Source organism: Coffea eugenioides, chromosome 5 (assembly GCF_003713205.1).
Source record: "Coffea eugenioides isolate CCC68of chromosome 5, Ceug_1.0, whole genome shotgun sequence".
In the NCBI taxonomy this organism is placed as follows: Eukaryota; Viridiplantae; Streptophyta; class Magnoliopsida; order Gentianales; family Rubiaceae; genus Coffea; species Coffea eugenioides.
This window is the reverse complement of record NC_040039.1, coordinates 18,120,576-18,128,717: the sequence shown is the minus strand read 5'-3', so window position 1 is coordinate 18,128,717 and position 8,142 is coordinate 18,120,576. Positions and strand designations below refer to the sequence as shown.

Genomic DNA, 8,142 nt, shown 5'->3' with positions numbered 1-8,142 from the left:
GTCAGTAGAGTTGGATCCTGTTCTTGTATTTATTTACGATTGGAGCCATCGAGTTCTTTTTTTACCCTTAATGTATCATCTCTTGCTAGTAGTTGGCCAGTTGGGACAGTTTGATCTTTTTGAGATTTTCAAATTATTTATCAAAATAGTCAGCGGTGGCGAGCGGTGCGCGGCGAAGGAAGTTGTATTTCGGTGATCAAAACAGCAAATTTAATCACAACTCTCACATCCTTAGCAGCCTCGTATTCGTTGTGGTCCGGCCACCCTCACTCTGCCAGTCTGCCTCTTCCTCCTCTCGGTTTTTTATTTCATGTGTGGGACTCATAAAAATTTATTCTATAGTTACACGTTGTTGAAAGTAAGCTATATCGTGTGCATACAAAATTACATTTTATGCATTTTACATAAAATCGCTCGAACCGTTTTCCTGATGACTATTCGGACCCCTTGTCCTGATTGTTTAGATATATGCTATAAGGAGAAACTATGGAATTATGAATTTTAATGAAGAATTTTATGAATCGTCTAAAATCAGACACAGTACCTTAATGATTTTCTTCGGTTCTATTTAGATGTAAAAAAGAAATTGATTTAGAACGTGGTTATATGAAATCTATCATTAATTTTTGGAACAAGGCAAATGCTAAACGAATATTTTCCCTTGGCAAATAATGACTGCCAAGTCTCTGAATCAATTCTCAAATCTTTTTTTTCTTCTTTTTTTTTTTCCTTTTCAATGTAAATATAAACGAACTAAATTTTCAAAATATTTTTACCACAACATAACATGATGAATTCAATAATTAACTGAACAATTCACAATTACTAAAGTTTGGATTGGACTCAGAAATTTCAAGTGCCTCCTCTACTCTACTCTATCTTAGAATAGAATAGACAGGTGATATGTTGACATTCCAACAATGGTACTGAAAACTTGGTTAGGCTTTAATTGGTGTTGACATGCACACCACCGACTCAGACATGATGAGTTTCAACGTTACATCCCAAAATTGAAGTACTCTATTATTAATCTTCATTTTGCAAAATTTAAGTGGAATGATGAATGAACAGTTCCACATTTGTCGTGGAAGATGGAATGCTCCTGTATCAGTTACGTGGGGTTGGAGATGAAGGGACGATTTGCTTAGGTGTCGTATGGCTTGGCTTTTCTACTCAAAAATCTCGAGTCCCAAATCAATAGACATATTATATAGATCCTTAATAATTTGCATCCAACTCTTGTTGATTATGGTCCTACTCCAACAGATGGAATGATGGAAATGGAGTGGTATAATAACATCCACATCTTAATACTACAAAAATCAAGGACATGAATGTTGAAATTGGTCAATTATTAAGGTGGTTAGTTAGTTATGATGATCTTGATCTTGGTGGTGGCCATAATATATTTTTTCTACCCAATTCAGGAGATTAGACTAGAGAAAGCAAATGGGTATCTTCATGTCTCATTGTAATTTTAAAGTCTGGACAAATCAATCATGTTGAGCCACATGCAAGGAGTTGTCTCTTTCTTTTGTGAAAATCTAAAAGGCCTCCCATGACTTTTGATCTTATTGCAAGAATCTTCCCTTTTTCTTTTTCTTTTTTGTTTTTATTTTTAAATTGCAGTTGTTTTCTTTCCAGAATTTTTAATAACATGGGGTGAAGTTGCATTACATGTCTAATTCAGATAAGCATGAGGACTATGAAATAGGGCAATTAAGCTGTAATGACAATATGCATCTGGGAAAATGATACAACTTGGAAACAAAAGGGATGGTAATATATATACTTCGAAATTTGAGGAGTTCCAATGCCAATTATCTTTTCATTTTGGAAAGTCAATGGAATAATTCATTAGGTAGTAAATCTTCTCCAAAGCATTTCTTACTCCATTCATTGGTCTCTTCAAACCAATTAAAGGTTCAAAATTTTTATAATTTTCTTTCTGGCAAAGAAATTTCAAAGGCTAGAACGTACCATTCTTGTATGTGAGGTATGTGTACCATTCTTCCCATGCTTTGGAAGTTAAAGCTTTTTAAACTGGATTAAGAGCTACCTGGTCCAAAATAATGTGCCAACTGTTGTGCCATTATGGCTACCTTTTAATAGAAGCAAAAACACTATAAAATTATGTTTCAAAAAAAAAAACACTATAAAATTGCATCATGAGTTTGACTTCTCGATCACGGCTATGAAATAGGGCATACCCCGAAACTATAGATTGCTTATAAAGATTTTTATTGATCCCTCACTAACACAATTTTTGTATTGATAATGAGATTTGAACACATAACATTTTATACGAAAAAATGATTCGTGCTTATCAATTGAGTCAATTTGTATTGATATGTCCAGTTGCAATATACATATTTTTTTTGGAGACGACAACTATTGTATAATCTAATCTATCCTACATTAGGGGAAAGGGAGCGGACCTAAGGAAATCTAAGAATAAATCGGAAAGGATTGAACCACCAGCGAATTAAACGGATGCATTATGCACCCGTCTGAATATTTTGAAGCCAAGCCATTTTAAATATGGCATTTGGTAGAAGGCAACCAGCCTTAATGGCTAACCCAAATGCTGGTGGTTGTGCAGTTGCAATATGGTATTTGGAAGTGGACCATTGAAATAGTACTCTGACACATTCATATGGATATTCGACCTCGTTACATTTTCCCATTACACACTGAAATGAAAAGAACTTTGGGCATTGACTTTGAGGGCTGGGGCTGCTGAAATGCCAACAGAACAGAACGTAAGAAACTGGCAAGCCAGCAATTTCTGACTTACCAGAGGTCTGCGCGCGGACGTATATTGCAATTTTTAATGCTAACTGGAAATTTAATAAAGAAAGCATTTCATCAATTCAACATAAGATATATAATTAAAAATTAAGTGTCATTCCAAGAGATTAATACTCTGTTAAATATTAACTACATAAGCCATATATATCGTCATAAAAAATTTTTTTAAAGAGAAAAAATCAGGAACTACCTAATCGTGACATTATCTTTCGTAACAAAAGAATCATGCTAGTGAATTTTCATAAAGCACTCTGAGTCAGAGTGTGTTTGGATAGAATATTATTTGATATATTATTTGGAATAATTACTGTAACACTTTTCGTAATGTAATGTATGTAAGATAAAAAAGTAATTGAGAATATAAAAAGGTGGATTGAAAAATATATTTATGCTGCAAACGAAATATTATAATTCAGCAATCCAAACACACTATAATACTCTTTTTTGCCGCCTCACTTTTTTTTAATATACATATTACATCACTCATGAACTTCTAAAGTATGCCGAGGACGATTTGTTGTAACGGTTAAGGTTAAAATCTCAAAACTTAGAGATCTTAGGTACAAATTCCTCATTCTTCCACCTTGCTTCTTAAATCCGCTCACTTTCTTGTTAGAATATATATATGTATGTATATATATATATATACATATATATATATTATAAAGAACTTCTAACATGTGATGAGACCAGTAGTATTTATAACCATATGGCACATAGTTTGCATTCAGGTCCATGGTGGACCTTGTTGTGTATGGCAGGAAACAAAGGACGACAAGGAAAGCTCAATGGCATATCACTGTTGAATGCTCCCACAGCCAGTTATATCATATTCTTCTCTTTGCAAATAGAAGACATGTATCATAAACAAAAAGATTTTCATTTATCCCCAAATCTTTTGAGAAAGAAAAAATCTAGAGACAAATTGTCAAACATCACGATCGAGTAGAGAGCGAAAGCAATGCCTCAAGTTAATGTCCCTCATAAAAGAGTTATATGAATCAGCAATATCTGGCCATAGCTCACTGAAAAGCTGAATGTCAGCTAGACGTTTTACACAACCAAACAAATTGATACTGTATTTTTTTTTTTTTTTTTGCGTGACTCCTTGACTTTTTTTTTTTGGAAATAAAAGTAATATAATATAAATAATTACATCACAAATTGTTCTTGGGAAATAGACTCCCCGCAAATCATCAAACAAAATAATAAGTAAATGAGGGGGACAGTAATCTAGAAGAGAGTGACTCCTTGACTTGGAGCCAATAGACATTTTGCAATAACAAAGAACCAAAAGCATGTGAGGATAAAGTCACAAAATCAAGGCCATTTTTCTATAGGTAATTTTCAACCATAAAGCCACATAATTTCCAATTCGCCCAAGGTAAAGGGATTCTTTTGCCAAAACTTTTGTCTTAGAAAATGGCTCTTCAGACTTCAGCTAACAATTTTTGTTGAGTTAGCTTTCGAAGAAGATGGAAAGAGAAATGAAAATAATAATATGTGTACAGACAACGCTTACTCATGTCACCCTAAATGGACACTTAATCGTATGAACTCTGGCCATGGAGACACGACTCACAATTTATTCCATCAAAAGTCAATATTTTGAGTTTTTCCACCATGTTTTTCTAGTTTTTGTTTTCCCTCTAATGACAAAGAAAGTCCTTCCTCTCCACGCTGTTAATTAACACCACTAAACAACACAATATACATACAAAGTAGCTTTCATCTCAACTTTCAAACTTGGTTATCTATGTCAATGTCATATATGACTTAACTACCAAGGTCACTTAACCATCGTTTGGACTGTTAGCAACCATCAATGATTTTAAGTCCGGTGTAATGAGAAGTCAAAAGTTTAAATCTTGTTTTTCATCGCTTTGCTACCACGTGACTTTGTTAAATTTATACAGATGCGTACTGCACCCATCTGGCTTGATGGTAGTTCAACTCCCATCGGTTCCTTCATTGGCCCAATTGGATATATCTTTAGAATATGTTAGAGTAAGAGCAGGAGTAGAATAAACGGTGATAGTTGAAAAGAAAAGAAGTAAAGGCAGAGTCTGTCCAAAAAGTCTACATTGTATACTCCAAGAAATGGAAAAATAGTCAAAGAAGTCTAAATTATTGCATTTAAAAGCTGAAAATTGGCACAACTCTTATAATAATAGTAAGATTTGTGTCAGATTCTTCCAAACTGTTAATGTCAGGCTTAATCACGTGATTACAAATAATTAACTGCTTGATTAAGAATTAATGCACAACAACTCTTAAAGTCAAGAAAAGACCATTAGATAAACAGAGACAGGGGGGCTGCAAGTTCATCCTATATGAAAACGTCAATACCCATCAGCACATGGCATGGCATGGCATGGCAATAGAGTCTGAGGCTGTTATCAAAAAACGAGATTAGTAGTTAATTAATTAATTAATATATCATTAGACATGTACATTTCACAAACGCATATTTGTTGGACAGTCAATTAAAAAAGGGCATTGGAAATGTCAGTTTTTGGTCGAATGAGCTCTCCAGCATTCTTCTTTGTTGTCGTGTAATAGAAAACATAATCTATAAAGCTTTTTTTTTTTTCAATTTCGATCGAGTTAGATTTTGTTCTTGTTGTCTTGGATTACAGTAGTTGTACTTCTACCATATTTATGTGAATAGTTGATAAATAGACAAACTTGGCAGATAGTGTGTCTTCTTGGAATATAACTATATGTTGATCTTGTAAAAGGTGAAAAAGCTATATCTATTTATGAAACCAAGGACCTAATTTACTTTGTGAATTCTTGTTTTCAAAGACTGGTACTGAAGCATCTGGAAATTCCCATAAAAAATGTCGACATTGAAGGAGATCTTGACCCGTCGGCCAGTGGCGGTGATGATCCGCTTAACCGTTCCACCGGGGGAGTTCGGCCGGCATCTCCGGTGAGGCCGGCATTGGGTCAATACAGGCTCACTCTAATGGCCTTCTGCAAGGATTTCAACGCTAGGATCCAATAGTACAAGCTCGACACTCCCTTGGCCGTTGTCATATCAGGCTTCAAGGACAACACCTTCGAGTTCACTATCAGGTCGCCATCGATCACGTGGTACCTAAAGAAGACAGTGGGGTTGGAGAAGGGTAGCGGGCACCCCGGTCACATGACGGCTTCCTCCTTGACCTTGAAGCACATGTACGAGATTGCCAAGGTGAAGCAGCATGACTCCTATTGCCAGTATATGCCTCTAGAGTCCATTTGTAAGTCTATCATCAAAACTGCTAATTCCATAGGGATTAAAGTCCAGAAGGAGCTTGATTAGATTTTTCTTTTTCCTTTTTTGGTTCTTTTTGCTGCTGCTCCTGATGTCTTAGTTTCGTGCCATTCCGTTGCTGCTTCATTGTTACCTTTTTCTTTTTTTTCTTATGCTTTCTCTCCCTCTTTCCTTTGTTGTGTTTCTTCAATGAATTTTTTTTTTTTTTGGGTGGGTTTAAGACTTTGGTGGTCGAGAGAGTACTGTTAAGCTTAAATTAAGTACAATACTACCAATAGTACCATTTTCGGAGCAATTTAATCACGGTGAATGGAGTGGGATGTTAGATTTTAGTACTATAAAATTTTTCATACTCTTTGATGGAATGATTTTATTAATATTTTTTCTTTGGGATGCTCGAGTCTTGAAATGTCAAGTGCAATTATTAGTTTCCAAGTTCATGTTGCATTGCGTTGTGGGAGATTTAATTTGACGTTGCTTGTGTAAAATCGACCGATGTAATGCAGCTTTCTTAGTACTACAAATGAACATTTGCTTGCTTATATTATCATTAATAACAAACGCGCATCATAAACTTTTTGTTTCCAATTTGCATCACCAAGAGACAAGTCCTAGACTCGTTTCAACAACCAATCTATTTTGATATTACATGTCCAGTAGATATTCTCCCATTACATATTTGTAACGAAACGTCTTTATACTACTAATAACAAATTTGGCCCCTTTATGACATATCCACCTTGATTCTGGAAAGCACCTACTTCTTCCTGCTACTTCCCTCAAGTGGCTATTGGGCTTTCTTCTGATTGGGCTGAAATGGTAACAAGTGCCAAACATACTCGTCCAACATAGCAACAATACCAAGAAACTGAAAACTAGAAAGTACAAGAAATAAGTGTACTAAGCAAGGCAAAATTTTAAAAATTAAAAATTAAAAAAATTTCTGCATACAAGTCCATTCTCTGCTTTGTTTCTCAAGCCTTGGCTGCCATAATCTCCATCATGGAAGTCCATGTTCCGTGGACAGCATATACTAAACCCAACGCTACAATTGCCACATCCAGAGCCAAACCCTGCCACCCCAATTCTTCCTTGTGCACGATCAAGTGAAACAAAGCCGGTAAAACAAAACCTAGAACGATGCATACATTGCTCCAAACTAGAGACAAGAAATCAGCAAAATTTGGCACCATGAGAGCCCGTCACTCCCAAAACCATGACCCATCTCATCCACAAAACAATACCTAGCTTCACTGAATCTCCTCTCCGCCACCTCATAAACAAGGTTCATCATCAGTAGGAAATTAAAGAATATGTTAATGCACAAAGCCAACTGAACAAGACTGCTCAATAGTCCCTGCCCAAAATTGGTCATGATTATACCTTTGGTCTCTTCACACGAGAGTAAAATACCCCAAAATTCCAATTCCTCCATACATTAAGGAGATGAGGCCACTGCCCAGCCCAGGATTCTCACAAACTGCTGCTTCTCCTTCGTTTGTGACTCCAGCGGCAATACCATTTTGATCCCTTCAAAAGCATAAACCACCATCCAAATAGGCCCAATACAAAAGTAATCCCAAAAAAGGCCCAACACAAAAAATTACATTCACTAGGACATACTGTTGACCCGTCCTCATTTGGATATCCATCCATCCATTTGTCAAATTGTTCCCAAAAAAAAAGGAAAACAAAAACAAAAAGTGTCGACGTTGAACTTCAATTCTTAAAAAAAAAAAAATAGTAACTTTGGTAATAAAATTGATAAGTTACAGTGTCATAGCCTGTCTTGGTCATCAATGTCTGGAAAAATCAAATTTGTCATCCAATAGACGATAAACTATCTCTCCCTCTCTTGCATGTTTCATCATGAACTCCAAAATTTTAATTTTTGTCATTTTTTCGTAAATCCAATCAAGCCCTAGAAATGATGTGTTACAATTTTGATAGTGTTGCCACTGTCTCAAGCAGTAATTGTAAGAATACATTGGCTGCCGGAATTCATGAGCGACCTATCTTTTTACCCTTTTTTATTACTTAATTGCATTTTAGAATTTTGCGTAATTTAT

The 8,142-nt window shown here is 35.4% G+C and overlaps 2 pseudogenes; one reads left to right on the top strand and one right to left on the bottom strand.

The window, feature by feature from the left end:
- The first annotated feature begins 5,654 nt into the window (after window positions 1-5,654).
- On the top strand, window positions 5,655-6,121 carry LOC113769965 (annotated as a pseudogene).
- A 574-nt stretch (window positions 6,122-6,695) lies between these two features.
- Window positions 6,696-7,728, bottom strand: LOC113769825 (annotated as a pseudogene).
- Window positions 7,729-8,142: the final 414 nt, after the last annotated feature.